At 39.6% G+C, this 19446-nt stretch overlaps 1 long non-coding RNA gene across 1 annotated transcript; it reads left to right on the top strand.

Moving 5' to 3' along the window:
• The first annotated feature begins 302 nt into the window (after positions 1-302).
• LOC141424238 (uncharacterized) lies at positions 303-13337 on the top strand. Its single transcript, XR_012449253.1, has 3 exons — positions 303-395; positions 7809-7893; positions 9672-13337. It is a non-coding gene; the product is annotated as an uncharacterized lncRNA (long non-coding RNA).
• Positions 13338-19446: the final 6109 nt, after the last annotated feature.

Genomic DNA, 19446 nt, shown 5'->3' with positions numbered 1-19446 from the left:
GCAGATGCGGTTAGGAACAGGGGCCTTGAGTAAAGAGATTATCCTAGATTTTCGAACTGGACCTAAGCCACATGAGGTAACACGAGCCATTAAAGGTCAAAGGAATTCTTTCAACATAACAAAAATGAGAAGAGATTAAAAGGAGAATGGATCCAATGTGTGAGAGGGACTGGGGCCAACCATTGGCAGCTTTGAACTTGGAGGAAGGAGGGCGTGGGATAAGAGGGGGGATGGCCTACCAATAATGTGGAAACAGCCTTCAATATAAAGCCAGTGTGAAAACGGGGGTCTCTGTCCCATAACTGCATTCTGCCAAAAAACTGAAGAAACAGGCAATGGATTCTGCCCAGTGGCTCCAGGGGGAGCACAATCCTGCAGAAACCTGTTTCAGCTCAGTGAGTCTGTGCTTTACTTCTGACCCACAGATATACAAGAGAGTAACTACAGATGACTTTGAACAACTGAGTCTATGGTGGTTTGTTGCAACATCAATAGAACATTAAAATCAGTATGAACAGGAATGGTGCAGGAGAATATCCTTGCTTTAATAATAATATTGGAGGGTGCATCAGTCTTTCACCATTAAGTATGGTTTTAGCTGGGGTTTTTTGTAGGTTTTATCTCTTATTTTGCAGGTATGCTGAGTTTTAGTCAGCAGTGGCTATTGAATTTGCCAATTGTTTCTGCACCTAAGAAGATAATTACATGGTTTTAACTCCTCTGGTATGTTGACTAATCAACTCTGTTGTCTAATTTACAATGTCGAAACAAATTTGTGGCTTCTGATTCATTATACTTTTTATGTAGCTTGCTTAACTTGACTGATTTGCTTACATTTTAGTAACTATTTTGTGACTATATTCATAAGGATAATTAGTCTACGTATCTTTTTTCTTTTAACATCTCTTTTTTAGTTTTGACATTAGAATGATACTGGACTCCAAATAAGTTCAGAAGTTTTCTCTATGTTATCTTTTCTAGAATAGATTACACAGCATTGATATTACTTCTTCATCAAATGCTCGATAGAATTTACCATTAAAGAAAATGTGGCCCATAATTCTGTTTATAGGACTATTTTAAACCAGAAATTAACTTATTTAACAGGATTATACCTTTCAAGTCATTTATTTCTTCTTGAATGAGACTTGATAGTTTGTATCAGTCAATAAGTCTGCTTAAATTATGCCATATAATGTTTAGTAATAATAGTAATAATGAGTAATAATATTCAGTAATATTCCTTATTATCAGCATAACACTTAGTGATACCATCTGCTTATTTCTGGCATGGAAGCATACCATCTCTTCTTTTCCAGAACACATAGCTGTGTGTGCTATGTCCTTCCTCAGGTTTAATTCAAATTAATTTTCATTTATTCCCTGGTTTTTAATTTAAATGTTTTAGCGATTTATTTGATGCCTTTCTTTCTTTTAATTTAATTCTTTATTGCTATAAATTTCCCTCAATGCATTGCTTTATCTACACCTCATACATTTTTAGAGAATGCTTTTAAATTGTAGGTCATTTGAAAAAGATGTTTCAATTTACCAAGCATTGCTTCTTTTACATCTAAATTGTTTAGAAGAAAATTGTTTATTTTTCAAATTTGGAGGAATTGTACAGATAAACTAGATATGGGTTTCTAGTTTAATTCATTATGAGCAGAGAATATACACTGCACAAAAACAACTATTAAAAAATTAAAGCTTAAGGATTAATTTTATTATATACCTACTTAGGTATGCTAAGTAGGTGAACAATCTATTTTTCCCAGCTACTTGGTGAATAATCTATTTTTCCCAGCAATTAAATATGTCAGTATTATCCCACATATTAGTCTCATACCCTATTGAATATGCAAATAAAAATTACAATGTTTCATGAAGCTATATGGAAAATATTTAATTTCCTTCTTAGCTGTTTCTTGTAGACTGCATTCCAAAGAACATCCATTATAAGCTCAAAATCATGAGAAGTTGTGTAGACAAGTTTGCTTTTCCACCTCCTTTGAGTCAAACTGAAGCATTTCCCAGGGAGTTAGTCCCATCCTTCTAAATAATTATCTTTTGCCAAGTTCACTTATCTACCATACTTTTAGGTATTCTGGGTTCTTCTTGCAACATGAATTGAAAACTTTTTTACATAATTAAAGGAGGGTATTGTTTTTGATCTTGGCTTGACTTACAGAATTAAGAATGACAAGATCAGGAAGATACTGTTGATTTAAGACTTCACGTTACACTCGTCTATGCTGTTCTCAGAAATAGTGTTCAAGAAAGAGTTTAAGATCCAAGGACAAAGGTGAAATGTTTTTCAAACATTTCTAATCATTTATTTTTTAAAACGCTTGACAAAGGTAGTCACCGATGCACAGAAAGCACCAGAATACTTCTACCTGCCTTGGGGGAAGAGTGAGACAGAAGCAGACACACAAATCAGAGAGCAGGTGACACCACCATGTGTCTCTATCTGTCTCTGTATCTTCCTCTCTGTATCTATATCTCTCTGTATTTATACACTAAGGGTACAAAGCAACCCTCTGAAATAAATTCTCCCTGTGAAAGAATGAGAAAAAAAGAATGAGAAAAACCTTTTCAGACAAAGTGCTTTCAAATTCATAGTCGCTCCAGGGGCCTTAGACGATCTACCTTAAGAGAGAAATCCCAGCTCCTGACAGAGACTGTGTGCTGAAAATCGGCGTTGTCAATTGAAACGCTCATCTAGAAGGCAGAAGCATAAGGGGAAGAAAGCTTTGCACAGAGAGAGCCCCTCTTCTAGCTTCTTCTAATAAAGAACACATTCAAGGAAGTGCAAAAATAGGAAGTGAACCCCAACAGGACATCAATTCGTGTATGCCTTTTCTTAGTAAAAGATCTCTAAGTAATGAATAAGCCCTTCCGGTTGGTCCCTGGAAAATTGCAGGGTTTTTTTGTTTGTTTGAAGAATATTTCCTGCAGCTTTTTCCAACATTCCCATACATTTTTTAGTATGAAAATATATGTACCTAGCTACATATCCATGCCTGGTTTTTTTTGTTTTTTTTTTCAATTCAGGAAAGCACCTTTGCCCCTAGATGGAATTTCACCCTGACTTCCAGAATTTCTGCTCTTGGGTGATCACTTTCCTGCATTTAGGGGAGAAATTTTTTCTTTGCATCCCTCATGGCATGACTATCTTGTATCTGCGAACTGCCCAGGGCAGAGTAAGTACTCTGGTGCTATCTGTTAATACCAGAAGGTTCTGCATTACACATTTTATGTTAAGATGCAAAACAGTGTTACCTAGGGGCCTCAGCTCTTTGAGGAGAAATGGTATTTTTGTAATGACTGCATACTTTTCCTTCATCAAATCACTTTTCCAAGCACGAGGAGATGTTAATTTTGGACCCTTCCTCAACATTGATATTAAAATTTTTCCATAAAGGATTTATTGAATGTAGTTGAGATGAAATGCATGCCTGAATTAAATGGTAAGGAAGTGGAAAGCCCTAGCAGTTTGTGGCTGTTTAATTTAATTAATATCTAATACATCTCAGGCAGCATGGGACCAGTTTATCTCAACTGGAACCATTAGCGACTTCCCTCCTGTCTGTGTTTAACTATTCTTGGAGTTCTCCTTCTCATAGCAAAACGACAAAGGAAGAAATAGCATTCTGTTTTTATACAAAGCAAGCATCTACCGACCACTGAATAGTCACAGTTACCCAATTTTATTCTAAATATAATAGCACCTGTGCAAAAAAAACCACATTATTTGGTAAGGGGCTGTAAGGAAGCCACAAATGACAGTTAGTTCTGACTGTCAATCTACACGTTTAATGAGCAACTCTGCCCGATTTAATGAATCCGGGAACTTCACCCTGGCATCATTTTAAACAGAACATGCATCCACTGTGTGGCGTGTCAATTTCGGGCCTCCATTATGGCAGCTGGATGTGCCCGTGACGGAAGGCGTCTTCTTGTGAACTATTAAGTAATGTAAGCAATCACTGGTAATTTACCAGTTGGAGAGGGCAAGGAGGGTGTGTGTGCACACATGCACGCACGGGCAAAGAGAATGTGTGCGTGGCTGGGCTGTCAAGACAGGAACGGTTTAATCAGGACTGCAAATGTCCTATGTGTACGTTAGCACAGGCACAAAAACAATGAGAGAGAGAGAAAAAGCAGTGTTTTATGTCACATGTATAATGGGACAGCCAGGCCTAACTGGGTCACAGCTGAAGGTAAGCCAGCCTGCCTCGCCCTGCAGCCACTGAGTTCCTTCCCCAGTGGTGAGAGCGAGCTGAGGCTGGGCACACATTCTTCTGATCTTGTCTCCATTTTCCGTGGGTCTCAGGTCCAGGACCCAGGGTGAAAGGAGGAAAATCACCTTGTTTTCTTTCACTTTGCTCCTGAAATCTGCAGACCTTGTTTTGCCTCAGTGATGCCCTAGATCCTGGTTGTTCTTTGCCTTAAGTGAAGTGAAACTCAAATCCCTGTTCACAGCAGACTGTGTGTTGAACATTACCGCGAGTTGGATGAAAAATGGTGCAAAGTTCCTTTCATCTCCATCACTACTAAAAAGCAAAAAAAAAAGAAAGAAGAAAAAGAGAGAGAAAATAATGTTCCCAAACTGTATGGTCTTTATCATATTCTTAACATTGCTGCCTACCACTTACTTTCCTCGTCTCATCTCCCTTCCACTCTGCTTTGTCGTTTGTTTCTGATTTTGATGTTTTCATAAGCTGTGAGAGATGGCAGCTTTTTCTCTGCAGTCTCAAGACCTCAGCCTGGCAAATTCAAGGTGAAAGAATTCAGGTCTGTGGTGCAGTCAACACAAGGAGTAGACGTGTAAGTCAGACAAGTCAGCTCCAAGTGCGGGAGCTGCTAATTACTAGATTCGGTCACAAGCAAACAATGGAACCCTCAAGATGTGACAATAAATTCACAAAAGGTCAAAGTACCTTCTGCTGGGAAACTTTCTGCAGGACACACGTCCTGTGAGCACGGCCTGGCTGCCGACCTTGACAATGCTGCCACCTGCTGCTGTGGGACTCTGCTGTGGAACCACAGCACTTCCTTCTGAGAGGCTGCACAGCTGCCTTTGTTCAGGCCACTTCAGGGCTCAGAGGGAGCAGTGACCACAGCCTTGTGGTCATCTTCTCTCTTGGGGAGGGATAGCTTAGCCATCGCCTGCCCACCCCAGTCGTAGCACTTCAGGTGAGGAGCAGACAGGTGTCCCAGGCAGGTCACCCCACAGGTCATCCCCTTGGGAGACAGGCATGTTCCCTTTCCCCTCTGTCTCAGAGCAATTAAGCAAACGGTAGAGAGGAAAATGCTGAAGATGCTGTGTTTTCCTTCTCAGACACATGGAAGGAAAGTCTTCCAGGAGTCTTGATCTCACTTTCTGGTGGTAAGATGAAGTGACTATGAATAATAAGATATAGTGTTATTGTGTCGTGTGTCACAAGTGTGTGTGATCGATGAGTGTGTGAGGGTGGGCAGAAGGGAAGCCAACCTCTGATGTCTAACCTTTGGGCATGTGACCTTTGTTAACCTGGCCTTAAGAACAAATATTCTTTCTCCAAGAGCCCTGCAGGTAACTGTCCAGCGAGTTCTGTACAGTCTGCTTGCTTTGAAAGGGTGAGATTTGCCAAAATCAGAGGTAGATGCTCCTGGATGACAGACTTCAGTACTTGGTAATTGTTTAGACTTATGTTTGGAAAAGCAGTTCTCAAATATTCCCTTTTTACCAGCATAAGCAGGGTGGTGACAGTGCCTAAGAAAAAATACAGTTGATCGATAGCCCTTGTATATTGGGCTTATATATCGAGAAAAAAAAGTCCTCCCTAGTCACTGTTTTAGGAACAGCTTCATCCCTCTATCACCTGGGAGGAAAATGGGCTGAGTGGACGGACACAGGGAGGTGGACAGGGCTCACTGGGATCCAGCAAGAAGTGAGAGAGGAAACCTGAAAATACTGACACACCCAGGAGAGGAGAGCTCAGGATTCCTTTGACTGCTGAAGAAATGCTCTTCATTCACAGAGAACTCAAGTGAAATCGGAGGAGACATTTGTGGTTACTTTTATAAAAGTACGAAAGAAAAAGGAAATGACAAAAACCCCACCATTCCCTGTGTAGATCAGATGCTGGCGACTCCTCCGGACTCCACTTCCCACAAAAATGGGAAGGAGAAACTTCACCTGTGAAACTGAAAAGCATTGCAATGTATGAAATTAATTTCGATTTCTCTCTGAAAGGGTTATTGAAACATGGGTATTTTCACAGAGAAGATGTTTTATGCTAATTGTAGGGTCTCACTCATATTTCTTCTAACCAAAAGTTAAGTTATTATTTGAAAAAAAACCATCGGAGGGTATTTTAGTGGTGATTTTCCTGTTAGCTGTAAGGACAAAATCTGCTTTCTCTCTTGTTTATTATACTCCCATACTTGCCTTATGTGGTCAGTTTTTTTTTTTATTTTAATAGGTATGTTAATCAAAATATCAGGATTTCCAACACTTACAGCAGTCCATGGTCTCCAGGTTATAACGTATCACCTTGAATCATGCTGTACTCTTTAGTCCTTGAAAAAGATAACACACATACACACTTTTGCACATGATTCGGTAGAGAACACATAAAATCCGTTTTCAAGGAGCTTAGTGGCAAAGAGAATCCCTGGCGTTGCTGCAGGTGCATACACACACAGACACGCACATATCCACACACTACCTACTGCGATTAGGAAATTGTCACCAGTCCTGTCATGCTTAGATGCAGTCAGTGGGTACCTGACCCAAAAAAGCCAGTTTGCAACTGAGCTAACTCACAGGAAGAGATCTGAAAATACAGAAAAAGTAAACCTTTTTGGAGAAAAGTTATGATAAATTATTGCAAAGCATCAGAAATTTCCATTAAACATAAACACATGTGTAGTGTGACATTGCACTTAAATAGGTGACCTGGCTTTTCTTTGTTCCCAGTATCAGCAAATATGAAGCCACAATTCATCCTTACTTTATTCCCAGGGGTCAGACTGTCACAGTTACGCTTATAATAATGAGTGGAGCCAAGTGCACAGAAAGGGAAACCAGTACTGTTTTCCCCACTGCCCATAGCGACCCAGCATGCTGTCTGCTGAGAGTTCCCCTCTCACATGTCATGTGGAAGGTTCTAATCTCCATAGAGATCACGTTCTAACCGGCACTAGGGTTTGCATAAACCACCTGTGCATTTTTCTATAGGCTTTTTGCTATGTGAATGTATTGCTCATTGGTTTTATCTTAGATAATATTCTGTAGTGGATCTTTTACAAGGCTTCCAGAAATGCATTCATTATTTTATGAGTCATAGCATGAAATGTGACGTGTCCTCACTTTACCTAACCAGGGAACTCTTTCCTAAGTTTTCACAATCATTGAGCGTCAGTCTTTCATGGTTTCCCAGACTCTTTTCCCTCTGTGTTCTTCTGCCAGCATCCATGTTTAGAATTCTCTGCAAGCATGACCAAAGACAGACAAAATGCAATTCGCTATTATCTGTGGTTCTTCTTCTTTCTCATAAATCAATCCTTGTAGCTTCTTTATCATTTTGCTTCTCTTCTCTGTGCTTTTCAGTTTGTCAACATCATTTTGATAATGAAATGCACCAACTCTGCATGTGTCTATTTGTGTGATAGATGCTGAGGTCTCCTGACACAGAAACACCAGGTACAGTTCCATGAGGTCACACGCATATACACATGGACACACACAGTCACACACGCACACATTCTCCCCCATTCCGGCAGCCCAATCAACTTAAAGACCTGTCTTGTTTTAGCTCTCAAGATGGTACAGACCCCTCACTTCAGAAGATGCCAGAGGGCTTACACGTAAACCCTGCTTGACTTGGAAATCAAACAGAGGTGAGAAGAGTTCAGTTTTTCTCATGCTGAGGTCTGAGACTTGCCAGGAGACAAGCCTGGACTAATAAGTGCTGGGACAAGCTTTATCTAGTTAATAGCAGCCTTTGACATCTCAGGACATCATGCTATTTCCTTGCATTTATGTCCTTAAGAAGTGCTGTGTTTAAAGCAAACACTTAAGATCGTAATCTGTGCACTAATGGATCCAATAAAAATGTGGGGTGGACATAAGACATGGTCCACTTATCTGTGCACTGCCACTGCAAGAGGCAGTGAACTGACAACGAGGAAACTTTTCTCAACGGGAGGTTTTCCAAACTTTGCCATCTGCACTTATGTTTGGCTTTTATCTGCATCTGACGTCACAAGTTGTCCTCCCAGTGTCTCTTCTCCCTAAATTATGGTCCATTGTACATCTCATTGCTTATTCTCTCAGGGCCACTCCAGTCCATGGAGTCTTTAGGAAACTTCTGGCTGAACTTAGCTATCTCTCTTCTACACATACAGCACTTGGGAAAAAGAGAGCTTGAGTGTGAATTTAACTGATGATTGAAGGTAGACCAGAATTCCCATTAATACCAAGCTTGCAAAACAAGCCTTCCCTTCATTTCAACGCTTCCAAAATGAACAATGGATTACAGTGCTCTGCAGAGTGAAAGTCAACTTAATTAATTTGGCCAATATTTGTTTTGTGCCCACTGTGTGTGACACATTGAACTAGAAAGTATAAACTTGGTAATTTGCAGTCCCCAAACTAATATAATAATCTAAACACAGGAAGCATAGAAATAATAACGGTAATATGGCTAATAGATGGGATGAGAAAAATGCTTAAAAATTATTTTCCAAGAGTACTCTAAAATCAACTTTTGGCATTCACTCATTTTAGTACATGGCAATCATACATGTGCTCATTTCCCCTATCTTTATTGAGTTTTGACGATACTGAAGGTTGTATGGAAATTTTAGGTTAGAGACACTGCCATACACTCAATTGCTCACACGTGCACACACACGTGCACAATCACATGTGGGCAACAGGAGATGATCTGCTCACAGCCTTAATGAACAGCCAGGACAAACAGCCAGTCTCAGAGGTTAGGATCTGGCGGTGAGGCTAGAATGTCTGGTGGTAACTCCAGCTCTACAGCTTGATAGCTAGGTGATCCTAGTTGCTCAACCTCTCTGTCTTAGCTTCCTCATGCTATACGGTGTGCTGAGAGAATGAAATATTCAATCCTTGTCCAACTCTACCTGTGTGGGTCTGATATGCAGAAAATTCCTTTGGAGTCTTAGTATTTTTTTGCTACTTTAAAAATTAAAGAACTTCAATGTTTAAGTGCAGATTTATCAAGTAGAAATCTTTCTTCCTTTCTCTTTTCCTTCTATTCACCTTTCTTCTTTCTTTACTCTCTCCTTCTCCCTACCACCATGGTCATGGTGAAGGTCCTCCTCTTTCCCTTTCTCTGCTTTTCTTTGTTTTCCCATATCTCCTTTTGAGTTGTCAATGAATGAAGTTGTTCACCTCCTACAGCAGCAGAACTAAATGACAAATATGCTATTTGCTTTCTCTAACTAGCCTACTCTAATTAGAGTCATCCTTTAGTAATTTAGCTTCCAGGAAAAAGAAAATTAAGGTAAAATGGTCCAAAATTGCATGACATTTTACATTTTTGGTGGTCTATCCGAATTGTAATCACAGTGGGTAGTCATCTTTTTCGGATCTACTCACATTGCATTAAAAATGGAGTGTATTTCCAATTGCTTTTTCTTTACAGATATTTGCAAAGAAAATCCGATTCACAGAATGCAAAATGAACATGAAAAAACCACTGCATGAATTTCCTTCTCTAAGCTTCAGTTACGGGATGCCGTCATGCAGCAAAGGGCCACATCTGGAGTGGTGCAAGAGTCTGTGTGGCTGCTCTGCCCGGGGCCACAGTGGCACAGTGGTGGCTGCTTTTGCCCTCCTGCATGGCAGCTTCCCCAGCAAGCTTCCAGGAGCTCAGGAACCAGCACTCGGGTGTGAGAGACTATGTCTCCTGCACATCCTAAAAGACCGAGTTCTTTCTTCACAGCATTCCATGTTGTCAGTGATTTCCAAGAAGTCATCAGTTTGCAAGAAAACTGAACACTTTCTGTTTTCCGTATATATATATATATATATATATATATATATATATATATATGATATTATATACATATGTATGATGTTATATACATATATAAATACACTTGCATGTGATTTCATGAAGCAGACAAATGTTTAAAAGATCATACAACTAGAAAGAAGCCCTATCATACTGCCTTCTGTTTAGCTCAGGATCCTTGGTTGGCTAAATTATTTTATGTAAAACATAATTTTGTTAATGGAAGATGGCTGGTCTGATACCACCAAGGAAAAAGGCAATCTCTAATAGGTATTTAAGGAGTCTTGGGATCTAATGTCCCCTGCATTTTACTTGTAAATGTGATTTGATGTCTTCTCAATACAGTACTTCAAGGCTAAGGAATTAGGGCAGTTCAGGATGAGATATACCTGCCCGTTAATGAAAATACTTAATTTCAAAAGTGATCACTTACACAAAGATTTATGGAAATTATCACAGTTGATAATATCACAGTGATGTAAAGATTGTTTGAATTTTTAGGAATATATTGAAATGTGACTCTTAATTGAAAGGGACAATGTAGCTGTTAAAATAAAAATCAAGAAAGTAAGTTTTGTGGTCAAGAGAAGGTTAATGTCATTTTTCATATACTGTGTCATTAAAGGAACTGACACATTAAAATACTATTCATAGAAGGTCACAATTTGAACATTTGATAATTATGACACTGTGTTTACTCAAAAATGTGTTAATTGTTTAGAAGGTTACTGAAAATATGTATTGCTCCCTAATTCTCAAATATAGTTTAAATACTGTTTGCAGTATATGTAAAAAGTTATCTATTATCTAAGTAGATGCTCTAAACAGGAAAAATTTTTATGTACAGGCAAATATCAAATTCTGGCATAATTAATAATTCCTACTAATTTTAATCATTTGACTATTTTACCTCTATAAAATGAGTCATCACTTTCTATGCAGAATTTTTATTTCATGGAATTTTATGGAAAAACACAAAGCTTTTTAAATTTATCTCATTTTCTCTTTTGTGTTGAGTTTTAAGAAAGCCCCAGGGAGTTCCTATCTTTGTCATTCCATGGAGTGTTGAAGAGTTGATTCTCTTCCAAGAAGTGAAATCCTTTCGGGTAATGTCCCTGCCACAACTTGCAGTCTGACTCCACACTTGGAAAGAGCTTGTAAGGAGACTTGTGTTAGGCCTAACTGTTAGAGTGCCTTTCCATATTTTTTCCTGATTAGTCCAACAACTGGGATGACACTAAAACATTGTTATTGGATATCTTTGCATTTAAAATGTTATTAGAATAACCTCTTAATTAAAAAGCACAAATCAGAGTCCTGTAACGGTCCAAATGGAGAAGGGCTCCTTTAGGCTGCGTCTCTTTCATATTGGTTCTGATGTCCTGGAGTGCTTGGATTGCATTCTAAGCTGTGTCCTGCTGGCCTAGATAGGAGGCTTGGTAGTACAGGCAGTGGCGTTCCCAGACAAGCTCCCAGGGTCTGCTCTTGGATTGCATCTGCACCAGCATTAGTTTCATAGTCAATTCAGCATCCTCCTCACCCATTTCTGAACTCATTTATTGCACATACTAGCAAATAATCAATATGACATCAGAGTCTGCCCTCTAAACAGGAATGAGAGTTGGAGAAAAACTGGTAAGAGAGAGAGAGGGGAAGAAAGGGTGTTTTTAACTGCAAAGAGCCCCCATCCTTTCTGAAAGTGATGTACTTACAGGGAGACAGATGAGAAGAGAACAGGCACCTGGCATTTGCATGGCTCCCTCTGACTGCAGCCCTGACTTGGAGAGGGTATAATTAGAGCTCTTCCAAGCAGGGAACAAAGGCTTGTCACCTGGAAGAAAAGCCCTAAGCTAAGCAAAACTCTGACTTCTTACATCGCTCAGTTTCTTTTCACTGCCTTGAGAAGAGGGAATATAAGAAAACATGTGTGGTGTGGATTTCCCTCATGTTTGGAATGGAAGACTTTCTCTTCCGTTAATATTATTACAGGGAGTAATTACACCTTTTCAGACCAGAGAACAACTCAATATTCATTGGGCCAAATAGCTATGAAAATAGGATTAAGATGGTCAATTCGTGCAACAGTCTCTGATTCTTGTTAATTCTTCAAGATTCTTGTGGACCAGATCTGGCTGAACTTGTCATGTTCATTTGGGCTGTTCCCTTTCCTTCCTGACAGAGTGAAGCAAGATAGAATGATGGCATATCAGGAAGGATGGTGGAAAGAGCCCCTTTGCAACGCATTTCTTCTTCATATTCTGTATTTAGAGTTTTCAACTGGGTAAATCTCATCAGAAAAAGGTTGTTTTCAGGGGACAGGCAAAGCTCTCAGGTACAGTCTTATAACAGCCTTAAGTCAACAATGTGGGCAGGTGTTTGTCATCACTTCCAATGGTGTAAAGGATTTGATCAATCAGACCATATATTTCTGCTCTGTGGTCTAGATTTGCTGCCTACCTTCAGAGCAGTGGACAAGTAACCATGCTCTAACCAGAGATTTGTCTCCTGAGTGTCTCAAACACTCATGAATGAGCAATAATGCAGAAAGGCCTCTGAGAGCTCAGAAAATGGGACCACTAATGGGTGCACCACAAATTAGTGCTATCTTTACTGGGCTATCCTCAATTCCTATAGTCTTGAAAGAGGAAAATCTTAAAATTTCCACCACAACGTTCTCATTTGAAAAGCCTCAAACATTAGGAAAGAGATTAAAAAAAAAAAAACACAAACACAAACACACAGAAGTGGATGTTACTTATATGCTTTAGTTACAAAATCTTCCTGTTTTGGTCACCATTCTAAGCCTCTCTTTACTATGCGTATACAAATTTCTCTGGCGATACCCCTGGGTGGCAGGTAATATTACAATACTTTAGTTCTGAAGATGTTCAGTTTCCTAATCTTAAGAGAGAGCGAGAGAAATCTGAAGACGAATTTCTAGAATCCTTAGTGTTAAATTTCTTGCACTCTGACATTTCCAAAAATAGATAGCAGGGAGAAGTAGCCAGAGGACGGGAAAGCAGGCTCCTTCCCAGGATAGAAACATAGAAAGTGTGTGAGTTCCATACAATGAGACAGGAGAGAAGGAAAGGACTCAAGGCCAATTTTCTTCCCATGCAGGGAGAAGCTTATTTATTGGACGATAATTTCTTTCCAAAATGCTCCAATTATTTATTAAGAGTGATTGAAACAAAATCCAACAGAATGGCAGTCCAGACATGAGCCACGGTCTATAGACAGCCTGTTTAAATTTTGCTAAATGAAGCTTTAGAGCACATTGTGGGACATTTTTTATTTAAGGTGAAGGATGAGAGTTCTCTTAAGCAACCAATTTTATAAATTGGTGCAAGCATGAGGGGAATCGGTGTGGACTCACAGCAAGGAAACTCAGAACATCTAGGAACTTGGACATGGTGCTTCCACCTCATAAACTGACCCCAAGGAAATTATATTACCATCATCTAAATATTACATTGAATATAGCAGGACAATAACTCCTATAAGCACTGATACACCTTTAGAATTAGAGTGTGTTCATGACAATGACCTTGGGTTGATGTGATGGAACAGTACACAGACATAAAAATTATGCTTACAAATGATTTAATAAGCTGGGGATTATTATCATAGTATTAAGTGAAAAATAAATACTCAGACTGAGAAAATATAAATTGTGATAATATATTGAAAGTAAAAAAAACCAGTATGAAACATGACAAAATAGCTCTGAGAATTTCCTCAAGGTAAAAGAATGATGTGTAGTTTTCCTCTTTGTAATCTTTCTATATTTTCAGTTTTTCTCTACTGAGTTCATAATGCTTAGATAATAACACAGATATTTTATTTGACGTAATTCTTTGTCTTTTGACCAAAAGCAAAATATATAGAAATAAATAATGAAGATAATACACACACCTGTATCAGGAATATAAAGGTTTCTGCTTCCTTGTCTGCCAATAGTTGGGGTAACAGAGATCACTAACTACTCTGTGCCAGGTTTTTTGTTTGTATGTTTTGATTTTTAAAAATCTAGATTGAATGAAGCTAGGGTAAGGTGATCCCTAAGATTGTAAAACTCTAAAATCTAGAGACTTAGCAATAGTGAAGGTAACCATAGTGAAGGCATGGATTCCTGTGTTCCAATTCCTACATATATGAATCAAAATTACAAATATTTGGTGATTTATATGTATACATGTAATTCATTTTCATAACATCACTGAACTACATACTTCTGCTTAAATATTTTATATGCATTCATGAACAAAAATAAACTTTCATACATTTGCAAAATTATTTAAAGTATATTCCCCCACACTTTTGAGACTCATGTTCTTTATATGGTCATGTTTATTTATATTTTTAAGGAACTATTTACCAAGTGCTCTTATGTGCCAATATTATGCTAAATGTGACAGATATACTTGAGAAAAAGTGACATGGTCCTGCACTCAGGTTGCCTCTTTTCAGTCAAGGCATAGAGGCTGTTAGAAGACTCTCTTGTACAGGGTCTTGGAAACTGTTGGTGTGACTGGGGGCTCCTTGTGCCATTGTAAAGCAGGTGGAATCGGTGTTTAGGTGTGACTGGTGCACTGGAATTCACCCTGAGAGGCTGTGAGCAGGGAACAGTGTGCAGATGCCCTTGTCCCTTGTTCATCATGGAAGAGAAAGAAACACCCTTCGTTTCCCCATTTTCTTACAAAGGTCACTACCACCTCCTAGGTTATTTTGAGAATCCAGTGGAGTAATAATAGGAACACACTTTCAACAGTGGCTGGCACATAGGGATTTGCGAGAGAAGTGAGTCACTGGAGCAAAGAAGAGGATGATGGGAAGGAAGTCGCACACAGGCACAGGATTTGCTCAGTATTAAAGTGAAGCAAGACTTGAGGAAGGGCTGGATAGGAGCATCTGTGCTGTCTGTCTGAGATCGATGACAGCTGGTAGTATACAGTTGTATAATTGTACAACTCTGTAGAAGGGTAGGGGACAAAGCTGTGTACTGATCGGATGAGAGGGTGTGAGAACAAGGGTTGCAGCATCTTCCTACATCACTGGTTTGAACAACTGCATGGTCTCATCTTCTGAAATAAGAGCATTCCTGCAAGGGCCCTGTTTGTAGAACTTAGAGGAGGAAGTGACTTTAATTCTGGACATACCGAGTGTCAGACAACTAAATCAGATCTGTATGGACAGACAGCAAGGTGATGGCTAAGACAGGAGGAAACAGGGTAGAGAGGGGCTCAGTTCTCATGGAGAAAAGGAGATTGAGGCCACAGAGTGGGTGAGAACATCCAGAAATGGGAGTGGCCTGGAGGAGGTTTGAAGGATATTAATATTCACAGAAAGGGCAGAGTCAGAGCCACAGGCAGCCGGGGGAGGGGCCCACATGTGTAGACCTGAGCTGGGAGGTGTGAAGAGCTGCAGAGCTAAAGGGCAGGCAATGTTTGGGGAACAGAAAGAGCACAGAGAGCCCAGATAAGTTCAGGACTAAGACTCATCAGCTACTGACTCAAAACCAACAGAAGGTTCTGTTCCATCAGAAGGTGAAGATGGAGGTGACTGAGAGATAAAGACACTTAGAAACACTATCCACATCCCAGTCTACTCCAACGCCCGAGTCTGGGTCTATCGATCTTGATCTATATCCATGTCAGTACCTCTATCAATGTCACCTGTGTCTGCACCTGCACGTGGACCTGCATAGGGATTAGGGACAGCATCCTAGTTGGATCCCTCACAGTGGCTAAAAGCTTCAGTTTTGAAGACACACAGAAACCATCACTGGCCTTACTGATCCTCGTATCCCTCCTGGACAGGTGGTTCTGTTTCACTTGTTCATTCTTCTGCATCTAGCTTGGAGTCAAAATTGTTCCCTAAGCCAGAGAATGGAGTTTCATGCTCTGAGTGTTTCCTGCCTTTATTCTCATCTTTCTAACAGTTTCTCAGGAGCGTACTCTTATTCACCTCCTGGCATCCATGTTTTTAGGGCTTTCCTTCCCGGAGATGGATGCTGAACGTATGGTTTCTGCTCACCTGCCACGAGCTAGAACAAAGTCCAGGGGCCACAAGGATAGCGTGGACACAGGAAGAGGAAAACAGGGTTGATAGAAGGACACTACCTTTGGCGTTAACTCCAGAAGCATCTTCATGAGCCGGCAAACTGATTCTCATCAATGAACTTGATCAAGTCCTGTCTCGCCTCCTTCACTGCACCTGTCCTACTATGTCACCTGTGGTGTGACAACCCCAGCTCCTCCCATGCCTGAAGTCGGAATGTCATGGCAAGCAGTTAGGTATGGGGCTTCCAGTCCTGCTGCTGGACTTTGCTTCCAGGCTCCACTTCCCAGTGCTGGAGCATCTGACTCCTTTCCCTGCCTTGAGTCTCATTTGTTAATGGTAGACGAGGCTCTTACAGCTATGTTACACAGGAGAATCAAAACGTGAGGTTGTATAGGAGTCAAGGCTACCTATGTTAGAACTTTTTGTATTAAACTTCAGGACTGAGCGATGACCCAATCAAAGCTTACACAAGGATGAAGCCTAGAGACCAAATAACAAAGGGAAGTAGAGGGCAAGGCAGCCCTAGAATAGGCAAGACCTAGCTTCTGCTAAATGAAAAAGAAACCCTATCGTGACCAGCAGGCAGTGGAGAGATGAAACACCCCACTTCCCAAGAGGGTCTCAGAGCTTCCAGGCCTCAAGATCAGAAAATGCAGTGATCCACCCCATTAATGCATAAGAGGTGGGTTAATAACAGAATATTCTTCAGAGAAAGGAAGGGAATTTCTGTGTCCTTTATTCAATTTCCAGCCTTACCTTCTAGAAAGTGGAAGAGGCTGCCACATGGGCAAAATGCCTGGAGGGTTAAAGGACCTTATTTTCCTTTCAGTTGCAAATGTGATGTTTATATCTTATTTGTACTGTCTTCTGTTTTTTCTCAAATAGTTGTAAAAGCTGTGTTGTATATACACACATGTGGTGAATTGACAAATTTCCTGGATGGAAAGTTTGCATTTCAGGAAAATAGCAAGTCTTCCTAACTTATTTCACAAATGTAAGGTCTTCTAAATGAAATCTCATTTGCTTTTTTAGAACACAATAAAAATAATTCTAAATTCATTCAGAAGAGAAATGAACATAAATGAGAATGAAAATTGTAGAAAGAAGTGTTGGGGATCACACACCATACCAGATAGTGAAGTGTACATTAAGGTAAATGATGGTGTGGACACAGCTTCAGGTGGTGACACAGCTTCAGGTGGTGACACAGGGCAGGACTGAGATGATAAAAGAACCTAGTGACCTTCACTTAACTGACACTGGAAAGAATGGCTCTCAGCTCTGGGGAAAAGTTGGGTTTCAGTAAATGAAGCTCTTTCGTCTGATGAGTATTGTTAAAAGAAGAACCTTAGAAACCTCTTCGATCTTTATGTGTAAAATGCCAAATGAAGACACATACTGTCCATTTTATGCTCAAAATCGTGTGTCTTGTGTTGGTATATTAGGACTTATTATAACTCAATCAACATTTGCCAAAATAATGAAAAAAGTATGCTGTGGAGTAAGAGTGATTACGTTGTAAAGACCCACGATTGCCCCTTCCAAAACGAGAACATGGAAGAAGACATATTTACCTAAGATAAAGGCACCTAAGTCATCCTCGAAGAGCAAACAAGTAATCAAAAAAGGAACCTGACACAAAAATGGCAAAGACTTCTTGACTAGTTTCTAAATTAGTCTTACAAATCAAGAAGAAATCTACATAACAATAACACTAACAGTAAGTAAGAAAAGATACCAGCAAGTAATTCACAAAAACTAAAACCTAACATGCAAATGCACACGGTGTTTGTTGAAATCCAACAAATTGCCTCAGAGCTGAAGAAACATGTAAGTGAAAACGAGGAAATACCTTTGTTTCTCGTGTTAGGAAAGGTTAAAACAATAACAATAATATGTTAACAGTTTAATGTTAATAATGATAAATACACAATGATAATGTTAAGAAATTCATTTATTGAATGGTATTTATAAGATGCCAGTCTATGAATACTGGAGATACCAGGTAGGTTTTTCACCTATTGGAAATAAGTACATGTTTATATTTGTATCATTTTCTGGCACATAGTTTCAGAAATGTAAAATTAAAACTAAGGAATTATCCTTTTGGGAAAATATTCTGATAAAATATACACAAGAAATTTCATCAGAATGTTGGTTAAAATGTGAAGAGTTATAACCTAATAACTATGCTGAAGTAAATGACATCCTGACTAAATAAAATTAGGTAATATTTATATAATGCTACCACATCCAGTCATTAAATGGTTTGGCAAGTTTCCTTTATTATTTGACCAGTGAGAGGTACGTGATGCATTATTACAGAAATATATGTACAGTAGAAGCAGCATAGAGGATCTGGTCCTCTCTGGGCTTTGTGTGCATAGACTACTAGGTGACATGTACCAAATGACAACAATGGATCACATTTTCATTTTATTTCCATTTTCTTCTTTACCCTGATCATACTTTGGAGCTGTCCTGTCCCATGAGCAGAGAAGCATGCTATCATTTGGAAGAAACAAAATAGGAATGAAGGAACTCTGTCCATCAGCAAGACAGGGCTGTGTGTGACCCAAGTGTTCTGTGCTGCTGCGTTGACCCCTGGGCACGGGCAGAAGCCTAGTGACTTCTGCGACTTTACTTCTGACCTTGGTGGGGAGAATGAATTCCTTCTGATTAAAAAGTAATAACCCTAAAACTCCAGCTCCACCATTTATCTTCCAATGTTTTGAATGTGAATTTTCAAAACTAGCAATAGAAAAGTCACCGACCGTACGAAGTAGAAGCTTTTCAGTAAAAGAGAAAGCATGTTCCCATGAGGGAAAACGCTCCAGTTCCCCATGATGGACTCTAGGTGTTACAGAGAACTGAAATGGGGCTGCTGGGTTCCAATCCAAGGATTTGAAGGTGGGGAGGGTGAGGTGTTTGTGTGAAAGAGCAGAGAGAAGGGTTTCTGAGAAGGATTCTGTGTGGAACCTAAGGACAGTCATGAGGACTTCAAGTCCAACTACTTTCAATCAAATGAATTCTTAGTGAAAAAGTAGGGTAGTGTCTTGTGTGCCACTGTTGTATCTCTGATGTGGAACTGAGTTAATTTTGCATCCGGTGAGTTTGAGTTTTGGCACCTAGAATCTTAATGCACAAATATTCACAGAAAACAGATCACAGTGGTAAGAACAGTATCAAGACTTTGGGGAAAGTGACAGGGTGTCTGCATGGTTTGGAATTACCTGCAAATTAAGTTCCCTCTGGAAACTGGAATTCCACTTCACAATAGTGATTCAGTAGACTTACAGATTTGCTCACAGGTTCATTTAAGTAACATAATCTTCCTTAG

The sequence above is a fragment of the Castor canadensis genome, chromosome 6 (assembly GCF_047511655.1).
Source record: "Castor canadensis chromosome 6, mCasCan1.hap1v2, whole genome shotgun sequence".
Taxonomy (NCBI): domain Eukaryota; kingdom Metazoa; phylum Chordata; class Mammalia; order Rodentia; family Castoridae; genus Castor; species Castor canadensis.
Note: the sequence above shows the minus strand (reverse complement) of the source record. Positions and strands in the feature narration are given on the sequence as shown.